At 45.3% G+C, this 15,857-nt stretch overlaps 1 protein-coding gene across 5 annotated transcripts in view; it reads left to right on the top strand.

The window, feature by feature from the left end:
• The first annotated feature begins 7,349 nt into the window (after positions 1-7,349).
• The window catches only part of SPECC1 (sperm antigen with calponin homology and coiled-coil domains 1), a 195,976-nt gene continuing 187,468 nt past the window's right edge, over positions 7,350-15,857 (top strand). Inside the window, exons 1-2 of one of the 5 annotated variants that reach the window (XM_070479192.1) lie at positions 7,350-7,436; positions 7,965-8,021. The gene's annotated coding sequence lies outside the window, so the exon portion shown is untranslated. The remainder of the gene's footprint in view (positions 7,437-7,964; positions 8,022-15,857) is intronic. The other 4 variants (XM_070479197.1, XM_070479191.1, XM_070479196.1 and 1 more) reach the window with 4 other exon arrangements.

Raw genomic sequence — 15,857 nt, 5'->3', positions numbered from 1 at the left:
ATCTAGATGGAAGGATGGAGATGAGACTGCAACATGTGCTGAGTGTGTACTGAATGCCAGATATTGTCCAAGGGACTTTTTATTCCAATAAAGTAATGTTGCATTTAATTCTCACAGCAGCTTGAGATTATTATTGAGGTGTTATTATTTGCCTCATTTTGCAAATGAGTGAATGAGTCTTCAGAGAGGGTAAATGAATTGCCTAAAATCTTTCAGCTCTAAATGCAGAATGAAGGAGTGGAATACAGTTTCGCTGCCTCTAATGCCCCCTTTCTTCTTACCATGCTGTGTAAAGTTTTCATTTGTCAAATCTGATGATTCACTTGACTCGAAAACAATAACCAAATTTTGCATGGGTGTCTTTTTGAGAATGGAAAGTGATTGAATGGTTTTTCAGTTCCCCATTCTCTTTGCCCTGACTTGAGAGAGTCAGAAAGTAAGCATAAATCCTGGATCTGTAGCAGATATGCAAGCCACCCTCGGACAGCTTTCATTTCCAAGTTAGGCAGAGCCACAAGTGGAGGATGAAACCTGCCTGATCTGGGATTCCGCAGACTAAGGTGCTCAAGGATGGGCTTTGCATTCGAAGACTCCTCAAGCCTGCACCTGCTCTTGGGCACAGATGTTTGTAAGAATTTTTTCTTTCTTTTTGGCCACACTGCATGGCATGTGGGATCTTAGTTCCCTAACGAGGGATAGAACCTGAGCCCCTTGCAGTAGAAATGTGAAGTCCTAACTACTGGGCAGCCAGGGAAGTCCCTATAAGAATATTTTTTACAACGGATGAATGTGCAGAGAAGCTGAGACTTGCCCTCGCTGTGTCAGACAAGTCAACTGCACAGCCCAGAAGAGAAAACAGCTAGCAGCCCAGTCTTGTACAAACCTGCTGTGTGCAGGCTTTTGGAACCCAGCTGGCTAACTGTGCCACGTGGGAGCTGGGACGTTCAAGAACCAGAACTGTCCTGCTCCTGATGCAAGGGGAGAAGAGCGGTGGTGAGGCCAGGTCCTTGAAAAGGGAAGGTCCTGTTTGGGAAATGATGCTGGGAAAGATTGAAGGCAGGAGGAGAAGGGGATGACAGAGGATGAGATGGTTGGATGGTATCACCGACTCAACGAACACGACTTTGGGCAAGCTCTGGGAGATGGGGAAGGACAGGGAAGCCTGGTGTGCTTCAGTCCATAGGGTCACAAAGAGTTGGACACGACAGAGCAACTAAGCAACAACAAGGGGCCACCGGCAGCTGCCAAGCAAGTTGAGTCCACCCCTTAACTATTGGTTCTATAGTGACAACCATCAGATTATGAAGGAAGACTGACTCCACCAGTTCCTAAATATTTCCTGAGGGTCTCTTTTGTCTGTTACGTCATACCAGAAAGTATGTAAGTCTGGGAAATGATCTGGACATCTACCCCAGCCCTATATTTGTCCTTGGGTCAATTATTTACCCTTGATGAGTGGCATCTGTAAAATGGAAATATCACCAACCTCATGGGTGGTTGTGCATTTAAAAGAATATATTAGAAATGTCTGGGCTTCCCAGGTGGCACAGAGTAAAGAATCCCCCTGCCAATCCAGGTGATGCAAGAGATTCAGGTTCGATCCCTAGGTTGAGAAGATCCCCTGGAGGAGGAAATGGCGACTCACACCAGTATTCTTGTCTGGGAAATCCCATGGACAGAGGAACCTGCTACAGTCCATGGGGTTGCACAGACTGAGTGACTGAGCGGACATTAGAAGTACCTAGAGCAGAGTTGGGCCCATAGTAATCACTCAACTGGTAGTAGCTTCTGCTGCTGCTGTTACTATTACAATGATGCGATTGTTTTGCTCTCTGTTTATGTTGACGGTCTAGGCCTGGGGGCATGACAGGGAGCTCATCCTGACATTCATGGGGATTCAGGGCAACTGGGGGCAGAGACTGTGGCCCCCAAGAAGGAACCAGCAATACAGGGGTCCCTGTTTTGGAGGAAGGTCAGGGAGGTCTGGGGGCTTAATTCTAACCATTGGCTGTCTGCTTGACCACCATTCCTGTCCCCCTATTGCTCCGGCTCCAGGAATGTCACCCCGTTCTCTGCAGGTGCCAGCAGCTCGTCCATCACACAAATCCAGAGGGAATCAGCCACCTGCTCCATGTGCTGCCCAGGGCTGTGATCATCCAGAGAAGAGTCTGCAGGGGCGGGGAGAGAGGGGCATGGCTGCTCTTGGGAGCGCAGAGGCTCTGAGAGGAGCCTGTGGCCGTGGGGTGTGAGGCGGGAAGCTGGCACCCGCAGAGCTGCAGGACTTGAGGAAGCTGAGGAGGAAATCCTGGGCAGGTTTCAGAAGATTGTCCTGAGAAGGGAGCACAAATCCACACGCTCCCAGCACCATGTGATATAAATACACAAAGTCTGCTGGGGACTGAGGCTTCCCTGGTAGCTCAGATGGTAATCTGCCTGCAGTACGGGACACACAGGTTCAATATCTGGGCCAGGAAACTCCCCTGGAGAAGGGATTGGCTACCCACTCCAGTATCCTTGCCTGGAGAATCCCATGTAATCCACCTGGCAGATTACAGTCCAGGGGGTCACAAAGAGGCAGACACGACTTAGTGACCAAACAACAACAACATACAATGTGACATGCAGGAAATGTGCCTCCATGTGAAAAAATTCTGAGGTTGTAGTCAATTCCCACGTAACACAGAAATTCTTAACTGGACACTGAACCTGACAATGATCTTGGTGGGGGGTAGGGGGTGTCCCAGGATCCCTGGAAATACAGGATTGGTTTGTGCATTTATCCAAGATTGTTTATTATTTCATCACATCTTAACATGAGCCCGTGACCCAAAGTGTTATGAATTCCTGCATAAAACATCTATAAGTTCATATTAAAGATTCCAAATAATTCTGCTTTATTCCTTTAAAAGCAGCCACAACTTTGGGGCCCTGAGTTTCACAGCACTTTTGTGTATGTGTATTAGAGGCTCAGTCCCACTTTGCGATCTCCTACTTCACTACCAGATCAATCCTCTAGGTGACAGCAAAACCCTCAAATGGACTTAGGGCTCCTTAGCTCTGCTGTGTCTGACCAGTTGCATCTCCACAAGCTGCAGCCTGCCCGGCCCCTGTCCATGGAATTTCCCAGGCAAGAATACTGGAGCAAGTTCCCATTTCCTTCTCCTGATTTTTGAATTATATCATTTTTTTCCACACCAAGGATTGAACCCAAATCCTGAGCTTGTTTCAGCTCTTTCCGTGGTTCATCGCACCAAAAGCTAAATATACTGAGGTGCCTACTATTGTGATTGTTGGACCCAAGTTCTGACTGCTGGATTAAAAAAATTTTTTTTATCTGACTGTACCGGCTCTTAGTTGCAGCATGGGGAATCTAGTTCCCTGACCAGTAAAGTAAATCTAGTTCCCTGAGCCCCCTGCGGTGGGAGTGTGGAGTCTTAGCCACTGGACCACCAGAGAAGTCCCCCGACTACTGGATTGATTAGGTGACTTGTTAGTACAGATGTGGAAATCCAAAGTACAGATTTTCCCCCAGTTAACAAGAAGCATCCTTACTATGCCTTTGACATTTATATTCTCAGTCCCTGGAGCAGAGCTAGTTAAACAAATGAGTGAGGGTATGTTAGGCATTGCTTGTCTAGGAGACTCCCTTGTGCCAGCCAAGGTCCTTGCTGGTAAGCAACAGAGGTCATCTCTGGCTGTCTTAAGTAGAAAAAGAATTTACTGGGACAATATGAGAATAGATCACAGAGTCACGAGAGAGCAGTCAAAATCCAGACTGTTGCCTCACTTTGCATCACGTGTTCCAAACTTCTGGCAGATGGTCCTTTGATAGACCTGCTGCCAAAGGGGGAAGACAGGAGGGATGCTCTGATACAGCTTCTCAGGGAAACAGGGCCTGTGTCCCCTCATAACATGCCCAGCACCCCAGTCTCACCCAGCAGAGTGTCTCAGGGCCTTTGCCAGCTTCTGCCCCATCTCAAGTGTTTTTACTACCACTCATTTCTTCTTAACTTGGAATAGCGTTGAAGACTGCAGACACCCTCGACTTGACTTTTCCTGGGAATACTTTGAATGTTTCACCATGCAGTGAACATTTAATGAGGGGCTCAGGTAGCTATCTGGCTTAGGAATTTCCCTTGTATTCCCATACTAGGAGTTTTTGAAAACTGAAACTCGTCCTGTATTTTGTCAAAGAACTTCTGGGCACAAAATCCTTCTCTCAAGTGTCTCTACAGTGAAGGACACTCACAGACCTTTCAGTGTTGAATCAGCCTTCTCGCCTTGGGGAGATTAACTCATGCAACCATCCATCCATTCTGCAAGTCCTGCATGCCTGACATGAAAAGTGGTGTCCTCAGCACTGGCTGCGGACAAAAATGACAACAAAGTGCCTGCCTACAGGGAGCATGCACTGCAGCTGGAGGGATGCAGACAAGTTTTTGAAAAACACAAAATGTAAAGTATGTCTGAGAGTGATGAGTGTCCCACCACCTACAAATCCCTCTTTATCCTCATGTGCTCTGGGTGGCTCCACATCTCCACCTCTGCCTGGATGGAAACACTGCCCAGCCTGAGAACCTCTGAGGACACCTGACTATTCTCCAGAGAGCGATCCTGTGCCTCCCCTGCACTCTTATCCAAGCTTTCAACTGTTTGTCTTCACCACTCACCCTTCTCCTCTTCCTGATGGCTCTCTACTTTGTTATTCACTGGAGATGTCATACACAGTGGTGCACAGTGCCGTGCAAGGTGTGCAGGTGGTTTGAACATCCAAGTGAACAACCTTGGTCTCTGGTTCACTCCACTCCTCCCCCTGGCTGTGCAATTGATATAAGGGTACTCAGTGGTCCTGCCTCCACCCCATCCATCCTCACATCTTGACTTGGCATCTGCGACCATCATATTTCCTTACCAAAAACTCCTCTCTACCTTGGTTTTTCAATTACTCCAATAAGATAAATAAATCACTGACCACCCCCCCCAAAAAAAAAGTTTGTCTGACTCACTGCTTAATCTCAATCATCTAGCTTTCTTCCTCCTACTTCTTTGAGTATGATTTGCTTTACTTCTCTTTGACTATGTTAAAAAATCCTGAAAAAGCTACTGTGTTAACTGATTTCAAGTAAAAAAGTATCCAGAAGAAAAGACAGTACTTGAGCTCTTATATTTATCAAATGAAGAAAAGTGCAGAGAATAAGTTGAATGTAAATGTGCCTAGTCACTATATAAGTCACATTTAAATTTGATTTTTTGAAGAAAATTACACTAAATTTATGAATATTAACAAAGTTTTAAATCTGAACAATTTTATAAACAGGGACAGTAGTTGATATTTGCTATGTAAAGTGTTGACTTTTAACTATTTATTTGAAAATAAAACAGCAGGGCAGAAGGCATAATGAAATGGCAAAAGAAAAGGACATCTTTTAAACATATTTTCCTTAATAATACTGTTGTTGTTGTTATTCAGTCACTAAGTTGTATGCTAGTCTTTGCGACCCCATGAACTGAAGCACGCGAGGCTTCCCTGTCCTTCCCTATCTCCTGGAGCTTGCTCAAACTCATGTCCACTGAGTCAGTGATGCCATCCAACCATCTCATCCTCTGTCACCCCTGTCTCCTCCTGCCCTCAATCTTTCCCAGTGTCAGGGTCTTTTCCAATAAGTCAGCTCTTCGCATCAGGTGGCCAAAGGATTGGAGTTTCAGCTTCAGCACCAGTCCTTCCAGTGAATATTCATAATTGATTTCCTTTAGGATTGACTGGTTTGATCTCCTTGCAGCTCAAGGAACTCTCAAGCATCCTCTCCAGCACCACAGTTGGAAAGCACTGTACATGTGCAATATGAAGCACATTTTTGGAAAAAAAGAAAGGAGAGGAAGAACTCCCTCCTATTTATCATCTTGCTCAGTTTAGATTTGGCATCTCTCACACACACACACACACACACACACACACACACACACACACCTGTCTGTTCTCACAAACAACTTCCTCTCTTCCTTACTCAGGGCTTGTCAGCTTCCACACTTTTGGCACTTGGGTCAGATCATTCTTGGTCATGGGCCTGTCCTGTGCCAACATTATATGTTACAGCATTCGGGGCCTCTACCTACTAGATGGCGGTGGTACCCTCCAGTGTGAAAACCATGATGTGTCCAGACATCTCCAAGTTTTCCTGGGTGGGGAGGTGGGGTGGAGGACTAATAGGCCCCTGAGAACCTCTATTCCGGGCTCATTTTCCTACTGATGCTGAGACTCCACCTGCCCCATCACATACTTTATACAACTTTTTAGGCATCATATGTATGAGAATTCTTCTTTCTTGTGTAGCCCACAGCTCCATCTTAACTGGATTCTTTTCATAAATACTTAAACATCTTCAAACAACCCTCCCTCGACAACACTTCCAGGGAACACTTAAGGCAGCACCAGTCTTTCCATTCCCTCCACATGTTGAGGGGTTGGTATTTTCCTGGCTTCATTTCTTTCTCCTCTTTCCATCCTCCTTCCCCCAAGTATGATTCAGGGACCTGCCATTTGGCTCCTGAAGCTTCCACTAAGGTCTTAGATGACTCCCCAGTGGACAAATGTAGTGTACTTGAGGTTCACTAGAGCAGAACCAGATGGAGGCAGTGTGGGTGTGGTGTTGACCCTGTTGAGTTTTGGCTTTTCGGAGGCATCCTTGAGGAGATACGAGGAGGTGAACACTCATAGTTGAGGGCTGGAGTGGGAGGGGTGGCCTGGGCCACCAGTGTACCTGGGGATGGACCGGTGTGTGTGTACATATATATGTAGCTGATGCCACAGGTGAGATGAGGTCTCTTGGAGAAGAGTGGGTGCGTGGGACTTAGAGCAGATGTTCTCAAACTTAAGGGAACTTCAGAATCAATTGAAGGGCTTGCAAAAGGCAGATTGCTGGGCCCCACCCCCAGAGTTTTTAATGCAGCAAACCCTATGTAGCCGCGGCGAGGGGGCGTTTGAGTTTCCAACCAGGTCCTCCCGAGATGCTGAAACTGCTGGTCGGCTACCACGCATGGCGGTCCAGGTACCAGCTGGGCGGTTCCGGTACCGCGCTGAACGGTCCTAGTACCGAGCTCTGGGGTTCGGCTATCGAGCTTTGAGGTCCAGGTACCGCGCTGGGCGGCCGGGTACCGAGCTCTGTGGTTCAGGCACCGCGCTTTGCGGGCCGAGTGCCGAGCTTTCCGGACCCGGTACCACGCTTGGCGGTCTAGGCACCAAGCTTTGCAGTCTGGCCACCGCGTGGGCGGGAGACGGCGCAGGGCTGCGGGACTACATCTCCCAGGTTACCTCGCGCCTCTCGCGCGCGCCCCCTGCAGGCAGCTCGGGGAGACGCTCGGCGGCGGGGGCCCCTCTGGAAGTCCGCGAGGGAGCGCGGGAGCCGCGGCGGCTGCTGGCTGCGGAGCGGAGCTGGCGGGTGAGTGGGGGCGGCTCCGACCACTCTCGCCTCGCGTCTGAGCAGCGTGGTCATCTCGGGCTGCGGGTCCCGGTCTAGGTCCGGAATGGGGGTCCGGGATGCGGGGTCCGGCGCGGGTCGCGGGGCTGCCCCTCGCTGAGGCGGCGTCCGGCCCGTCCAGCCCGGGCGGCTGGACCCGTGTCGTAGGTGGCGCGGCAGGAGACTGGCCTCTCCTCCGGGCCGTGGGAATGCGGGAGCGCTGGACGGAGTCTGGCGCCGCGGACACGGGGCCCCAGAGGCGCCCCCGGCGCGGCGCCGCGGGAGCTGTCCCGGGTGCTGCGAGGCGGGGCGGGCGGCCCGTGGGGTCCGGGCCCCTGGGACCCGTGGGCCCCGCTGCGCTGGCCCGGCCCGCGAGGCGCACCTGGACCCGGGCGCCGTTGGGATGCCCGGTGGCCCGGGATGCGCAGCCTGTCAGGAGCGCAGGGGGACGCCTCCTCCCCGCGCATCCGGGGAACGCCGTTAGTTTTAGAATTTTTTTTTTTTTTAAAGGGAATTTGGACCCTGAATATCTCATTTGTGAGGTGTGGGCGCTGCGTTTGCCAGCAGGTAAGTTTATATAATGAGCGCTGCTCGCTTGGAGAGACGCGTTCCCGGAGGCTGCTCGCCCTTGCCCTCTATCGGGAGCATTTCGCCCGCCGTGACGCGCTTATCCATCAGCAACTGCGGGCGCTGCAGGCAGCAGATAAAGCGCCGCTGAGTTGTCACAAGTCAAATTTTGGTTTCAGAAGATTTCAGTCATCTAGTTTCAAACAAGATGCTGTTTCATTTAAGATGGGAGACGAGGTTGGAGGTGGGGGCAAGCCTGTCATCCCCGATGCCTTACTCTACAGAAAACAGCGTTGCAGGACGAAGTCTGGAAGCAAACTTAAGTTTGATTTGGTGCCCCAAACTAGACCTGGAGCCTCCTCTCTGAAGTCTCTTCGTTTTAATCTTTGTTTTTCCAGTTGATTTGTCTGCTTGTTGTACATGGGCAATCTTTTCTGTTAAACAACAGAGATCTCTTTCTAATGTTTGTACTCTTCTTGTTTTCTATGGACCACCTCTCCAGAGCCTTGACTATTAAATAGGACATTTTTGTCTTGGGCTTGGTTTTAGGGGAATGTTGCCAGTGTTTCCTCACTAAGGATCTTGTTTATCAGACTAAGTCAGTTTCTGTTTTGTGGATTTCCACCCCTTCCCCAAATGCTTCTGTATAGCATGCATTGATATGGCCATGTAGTTTTCTTCTTAACATTATTAACGTCACAGGAGATTATTTTGCTAGTTTTTCTGGCACCAAAATCCTGGGATAATTTAAAATGCCTGTATGGGTTGTTTGATAGTGTCAGTTAGCTGACATTTTATTTAGGATTTTGGGATCTGTATTGATAAGAGATTGGTGTTATGTTTTTTCACCCTCCTCCCATGTCTGAGTTCATAATCAAGGTTATGCTGTCCTCAGTGGTGGAGAGGGGAAAGTTTTCTTCCTGCTCAAGCAGAAGAATGATCTGGTTCCGAAGTCTGGCAGAATCTGACTGCAGACCGCCTGGACTGCTGGTGGTGTTGGTTTTTATTTTTGTTTTTTAAAGAAGTTGGTATTAGTGTTTAACTACCTTTTCATTTTTTCCCATCATTGGCTTTTCTAAGGTTTTCTGCCTCTTCAATCTGTTACTTTATATGTCCTAGAAAATCATTAGCACTGTTGAAATTTAACGTATGTTAACGTAATGTTACGTATAGTAGTCTGTTGTAAGAGAAAAAGTTTTCCATGTCTGTGGTGCACTGTTTCCTGTTTATATTTACTTGTGTGCATGTGTATGCGTGCATGTGTGTCCACCCTTTCTCTTTTTTAATTGGCCAGGCTTACTTAATGCTTGGTTACTTTTCAAATAACCAGCGTTTGGATTTATTGATTAAATCAGCTTTTGGATTTATTGATTAATCCTGTTGATTTTTTCTATGTCATTAATTTCTGTTCTTTTTCTTTCTCCTTAACTTGGGTTTATTTTACTCAAATTTTAGCCTTTTGAGTCAAAAGATTCGATCATATAATCAATCAGTCCTCCTGATGGAGGCAAGGACTTATAATTCCTGTCACCTCTTGTTTGCCATTGGCTCTATTCTTACTTTAACTCTTCAAATTAGACATTATTGCTGTCATTATTTTCTAGGTTAGCATTTATTAAATTTATCTACCTGTTTACCTTTGTCCTCACTCTTCATTCCTTCCTGACCACAGATGCTCTTTTTTGGATCACCCTCCTTCTCCCTGAAGTACCTTCTTTACGAGTTCTATCAGTGATGATACATTTTTCTGTTTTTATAATATCTGAAAATGCCTTTAATTTGCCCACATTCTTGAATTTTGGTTTCAACCGTTTTCTCTAAACCAATGAATCCAAAGTTTCATATATATGTGTGTGTGTGTGTGTTTAGCATTTTTAAAAGATAGTTTGTAGGTGGAAGGTTTGGGGGCTTCATTTCTGCCATAGTGCTGAAAGATGAAAAATAGAAATTAATCTGTAGTCTAACAAGCTGTCAGTTTTAGTGACTTTTCCCTGTACAAAATTATATGTTCATCTCACATTTACTAAGTATAATTTATATTCTCCGGACCCTTATTTTTTGCTTGACCTATTGATTCTGAGGATTGTGTTAAGGACTTCCACTGTGATCGCTAGTGATTTTCTTTTGTTCTATTCGTTTTTGTAATATTATTAAATATATACATTTATGAGCCAGCCATAACAATGTTGTTGCTTAGTCACTAAGTCGTGTCTGACTCTTGTGACCCCATGGACTGTAGCCCACCAAACTTCTCTGTCCATGGGATTTCCCAGGCAAGAAGATTGGAGTGGGTTGCCTTTTCCTTTTCCAGGGGATCCTGCATTGACAGGTGGATTCTTTGCCAATGAGCCATCTGGGAAGCCCTATAAGCAATGTGTATGCATGCCTTCATGCTAAGTTACTTCAGTTGTGTCTGACTCTGCAACCCCCTGGACTGTAGCCTTCCAGGCTCTTCTGTCCATGGGATTCTCCAGGCTAGAATGGGCTGCCATGCCCTCCCAGAAGGGATCTTCCCGACCTAGGGATCAAACCCACATCTTCTGCAGCTCCTGCTTTGCAGGCAGATTCTTTACTGCTAAGCCACCAGGGAAGCCCTTTATCTGGCATATCTTCTAGTAATATTAATTTATTTTTGATTTTCTGTATTTTGTTTTAGGTGTTACTCTTGTGATTAGCTAACAGCAAGATTTTGTTTTATTCCTTAATGTTTGTCTTTTTTGAAAAGTTATGGTAAATACATATATCATAAAATTTATCATAGTCATTTTTAAGTGTACAGTTCACTAGTAGTAAATATATTCGTGTTGCTGTGCAGCCAACCTGCAGAACTTTATCATCTGCAATATCTAAACTGTTCCCATTAAACAATACATACCCAACCCTGCCCCCAGCTCCTGGTAACAACCACTGTACTTTCTGTCTCTGTGAAATTGCCTGTTCTGGGTACCTTGTGCAGAATTTGTCTCTGTGACTGGTTTATTTCTCTTACCGTCGTGTTCTCAAGGTCATTCTATGTTGTAGCAGGTGTCCTTTCTTTCTTTATGAGACTGAATACCGTTCCATTGTGCATACAGACCACATTTTGCGTATTATCTCATCTGGGTTGCTTCCACGTTGCAGCTGTTGTCAGTAATGTTGGTCTTAACATGGGTGTCCAAATACCTCTTCAAGACCCTGCTCTCTGTGCTTTTGGATATTTACCTAGACATCAAATTTCAAGATTGTATAATCATTTTGTTTTTAATTTTTGGAGGTATCACTGTATTATTTCCCCAGCAGCTGTACCTTTTTACATTCCTGAAACAGTGCGCAAGAGTTCCAGTTTTTCCTTATCTTTTGCAATGCTTGTTATTTTCTGTTTTTTTTTGAAAGTAGCCATCTTAATGGGCATGAAATCTTTATCTTTCGTTCAATGACTTTAACTTATTTATATTTGATTAATGTTATTTTGAGTCCTATTCCTGCCATCTTGTTTTATGTTTTTTTTTATGTTTTCAATTTCTTGTGCTTATTTCCTGACAGCCTCCACCCTTTTCCTATGTTTTGTTGGGTTGACTGAGGTTTTTGTTTTTTTTTTCTTCATTTTGTTCTATTTTATCTCTCTCAAGACATGGAAGTTACAAATACTGTTCTTACTCTGCTTGTGGCTTGGCACCCTTGAATTTGGAGACACCTTTTTATTGAGGTATAACATGAACATGTAAAGGTATACACATCTTACAGCTTGATGAATTTTGACCAATTAAATACACATATAACCAGCAGGCAAAACAAGAAACAAACAAACAAACAAAAATAAGAACAACCTTTCCCACATTCCAGATTCTGTCCTCCTGCTGCTCACTGCCAAGGATAACCCCTGCCATTTCTGACAATAGATTGGTTTTCCTGTTTCTGTACTTGATAGCAATAGAATTGTACAGTACATGCTCCTTTGTATTTAGCTGCTTTCTGTCAACATTGCATTTGTGTAATTTGTAGGATTCTGGAGTGTGGTTGTGGTTTGTTCATTCCATTGCTGTATACATTCCACTGTTTGTATGTATCACCATGCGGCTATCCATTCTACCTCAGCTGGATTTAGGTGGTTTGTAGTTTGGGGTTATCATGAATAGTGCTGCTGTGAACATCCTAGTACATGTCTTTGCTGGGTGGATGTATGCATTTCTGTCGAGTATATATCTAGAAGTGAAATTGCTTGGTCATAGAGTGTGCATATGCTCAGTTTTTACAGATGCTGCCAAACAGTTTGCAATAGTGGTTGCATCAGCTTATGTACCCGAGAAGCATATGTGGTTGCCTCACATCCTTGCAACTCTTGGTAATTTCTTTTTTATTTTAGTCATTCTGGTGGGTATGACATTGCAGTTTTAACTTGAATTTCCCTGATGATAGATGAATTTGAGCTCTTTTGGTATCCTTAGTTTTCACACATACCTAAGCATTTTTTCTCTTGATGTTTAAAGATAATCTGTATATATGATATTTGGGGGTTTTGTACATTATATGTCAACAGTTATAAGTTTAACTGATCATTTGTTCATCATTGATTGTTTTATCTTGTTTTTCTCATTTTGGATTCATTAGTTGTTTTGATTGCGTGAGTCCTTCAGTAAATTTTTTTTTGCTAGAGATTCTATGGGTGGTAAACTCTCTGAGCCTTTATAAGTTTTAAAAATATTACAAAATTTTGCTTTTTCCTGTGAATACTCTTGACTGGGTATAGGATTCTAGGTTAAAAATATCTGAGTTTCAAAGATAATTCTTTATTATCTGCTGGCCTCTAGTGGGTCTTTGTAATCTGATTCTCACTTTGTTTTTTTGTTAACCTGCTTATTTCTCTGAAGCTCTACAATTTTTTCTTTTTTCCTAGTATTCTAAAATCTCACCACTATTTGTCTTGGGGTGGATTTCTCTTGTTCTTCCTGCTTAGTTCTCGGTGGTCCCTTTCATTCTGTAGATAAATATAATATTTCTTTGGCCCTGGGAAAGTTTGAATGTTTCCCTGCCTCCTCCATTCTCTTTATTTTCTGCTTCTGGAATACTGTTAAATGGGTATTAGAATTTCTTGGGAGTTCTCTGGCAGTCCAGTGGTTAAGACTCTGTGTTTCCACTGCAGGGGGCGTGGGTTTGATCCCTGGTTGAAGAACTAATATCCCATATCCTGTGTGGCCAAAAAATAAAATAAGATAGTATGAAAATGGATTTTAAGATTTCTTAATTTATCCTTCATGTTTCTTGACTTTTCTGTCAAATGTTCTATCATTTTCAGGCTGCATTCTGGAAGATTCTACAAATCTAGTTTAGCTTTGTCCCATCAACTCTTTAGCCCATCTGTTGAGTGTTTTTTTTTAAATTATGTATTCAATTTTCAAGGTTTCTACTTTTTTAAAATTTAATTTTTGGAATAAATAAGATAGTCAATGTTCAAAAATTATACTGTATTAAAAACTACAAGTAAAAGGTGCCCCTACATCTCCCCACGAAGTTCTCTGTCACCTCAAAAGGAGGTAACCATTGTTATTAGTTTCTTATATATCCTTTCAGAGACTCTTTATGAAAATACAAGTAAATATGAATTACATTCTTAAGTCCTCCTTTTTTTGCACAAATAGTACTGCCCTTGACCCTGCTCTTTTTTTTTTTTTTTTTGGCTACACCCCCAGGGCTTGAGGGATCTTAGTTCCCTGGCCAGGGATCAAACCTGGACCCAAGCAGTGAAAGCATGGAGCCCTAAGCACTGGACCACTGGGGAATTCCCTTGACTGGGCTTTATTTTTCTTTTTTTAATCTTTTTTTGATGTGGACCATTTGTAAAGTCTTTATTGAATTTGTTACAATATTGCTTCTGTTGTTTATGTTCTGGGTTTTTTTTTTTTTTTTTTGGATCTTAGCTCCCCAACCAGGGATCAAACCCTCACCCTCTACATTGGAAGGCAAAGCCCTAACCACTGGATAGCCAGGGATGTCCCCTGAGTGTACTTTTTAATTTCACCATGTAGAAATCTTTACCCATCAATTGGCTCCTGCTTTTCATAGTCATGCCTCCCTTCCATCTTTCCAAAGACATTTAATAAATTCTTCTACATGCTTCATTGGACTTCCTAGGTGGCTCTGCGGTAAAGAACCCACCTGCAAGGCAGCAGGTGCATGGGTTCTGTCCCTGGGTCAGAAAGATCCAGGAGAAGGAAGTGGCAACCCACTCCAGTATTCTTGCCTGTAGAATTCCATGGACAGAAGAGCTGGGCAGACAACAATCCACAGGGTCACAAAAGAGTCGGACACGGCAGCGACTGAACGACGACAACCATGTGCTTCATTAACTCCTCTCTCAGGCATACGATTCCTGTTGACTTGGTGTCCCCATTTCATGACGCTGAGTAAAAACCTGGGGCATCTGCCTTCAGGTGCTCATACTCGTGTGTGAGGGTTCCTGTTTGTCTGCCTGTCTCTTTGCTGCCTCTGGTGATTGCTGGAGACTGTGACGTGCTGCCGAGTGGAGTGTGTGGTCCAAGGCAGGGGCTCGTGTCATGGCCGCTCAGTGTGCAGGGAAGAGTCCCAGGGCCCTGGCCATCCCGGCTGCTGTGCCCCAGCTCATCTCCTTGTCACATCCCACCCCTGCCCCTCATTCTTTCTGCTGAGCTGGAGCCTGAAACCCTGTATGATGGGCTCCTCCCAGGCTGGTGCTGGGCTGTGGTTCACTTTGGCAGTCTGACCCTGAGTATTCTGTGCCTCTCGTAAGTGTCTTAGGTGCTTTCGTTGGCCACTGGTCGTGTTTCTTGTTCCCCAGGTCTCTTATTGATTTAGTGGTTTAAAAATATTTCTGTTGTTCCAAAGAATTTTAGGGTAGGAAAGCAGAAGTATGTATTTAGTCCAGTTTCCCTCACTGTGTCCACAAGTCCATCTCCAATATTATCTTTTATGTTGAATTAATTTCTGTTGTTGAGGGCATCCCAAAGACTACCCCCAGGTTCAGAGATTTCCTAGAAGGTCTCACAGGACTTCTCACATTCTCACATTGTCATCCCCATGGCTGTGACTTATCACTGTGAAGGATACAAAGCAAGACCAGCAAAGGGAAGAGCCCAGAGGGGCCAAGCCCTGGGGACCAGGTGCAGAATTCTGAGAGTCCTCTCCTGGGGAGCCACCTGGCGACGAGTTGTGCAAACACAGCTGAAGCATTGTCCTCCAGGAAGCTCTTCTGAGGCTGGGCCCCAGGGTCTTTTCTGGGTGCTGGGCATACCGGGCACCCTCTGCCTAGCATCCACCCAAACTCCAGACTCCCGGAAGGGAAGCAGGTGTTGAGCATAAACCACAGTGTTTGCACAAACAGTTTAGGGGCAATAAGAGCCTCTCTTATCAGTCCTGCAAACATCAGGAAGCAAATTCCAAGTTCCCAGATGCCAGCCAAGGGCCCACTGGCTCAGGCCTGTCTTAGGCCTGCTCTGTTAACCCTTTGTTGTGAAATGGCCCTCCTGTTTTCCACAGGGAAAAATGGATACCGTACCTGGAGATGACTTCTCCCAGCCAAATTTACCAAGTGCCTTTTGCCCTCTCTCGGGAGAGAGCAGCATTTCTGGAGTATTATGGGTAAAGCACTGTTTCCTGTCTTTGGAATAAGCTGAAGTTTGTTGCATGGCAAGCAGCCTTGAGGGGCAGAGCATGGGGTGACCACTGGGCTGTTAAATGATCGGTTCTTTTGCTGGTCTTCGGTCACCAGTTTCAGGGCAAGTGGTGCAGGGCACATGACCATCCCCAGTGTCATGCGTGTCTTTTCCTACATCATTCAGGTCACCTCATCCACCACAGGCTCTGCTCCCCAAACTCTGGCCATGG

This window comes from Odocoileus virginianus, chromosome 17 (genome assembly GCF_023699985.2).
Source record: "Odocoileus virginianus isolate 20LAN1187 ecotype Illinois chromosome 17, Ovbor_1.2, whole genome shotgun sequence".
Taxonomy (NCBI): Eukaryota; Metazoa; Chordata; class Mammalia; order Artiodactyla; family Cervidae; genus Odocoileus; species Odocoileus virginianus.
This window is presented reverse-complemented; position numbering and strand designations above follow the sequence as displayed.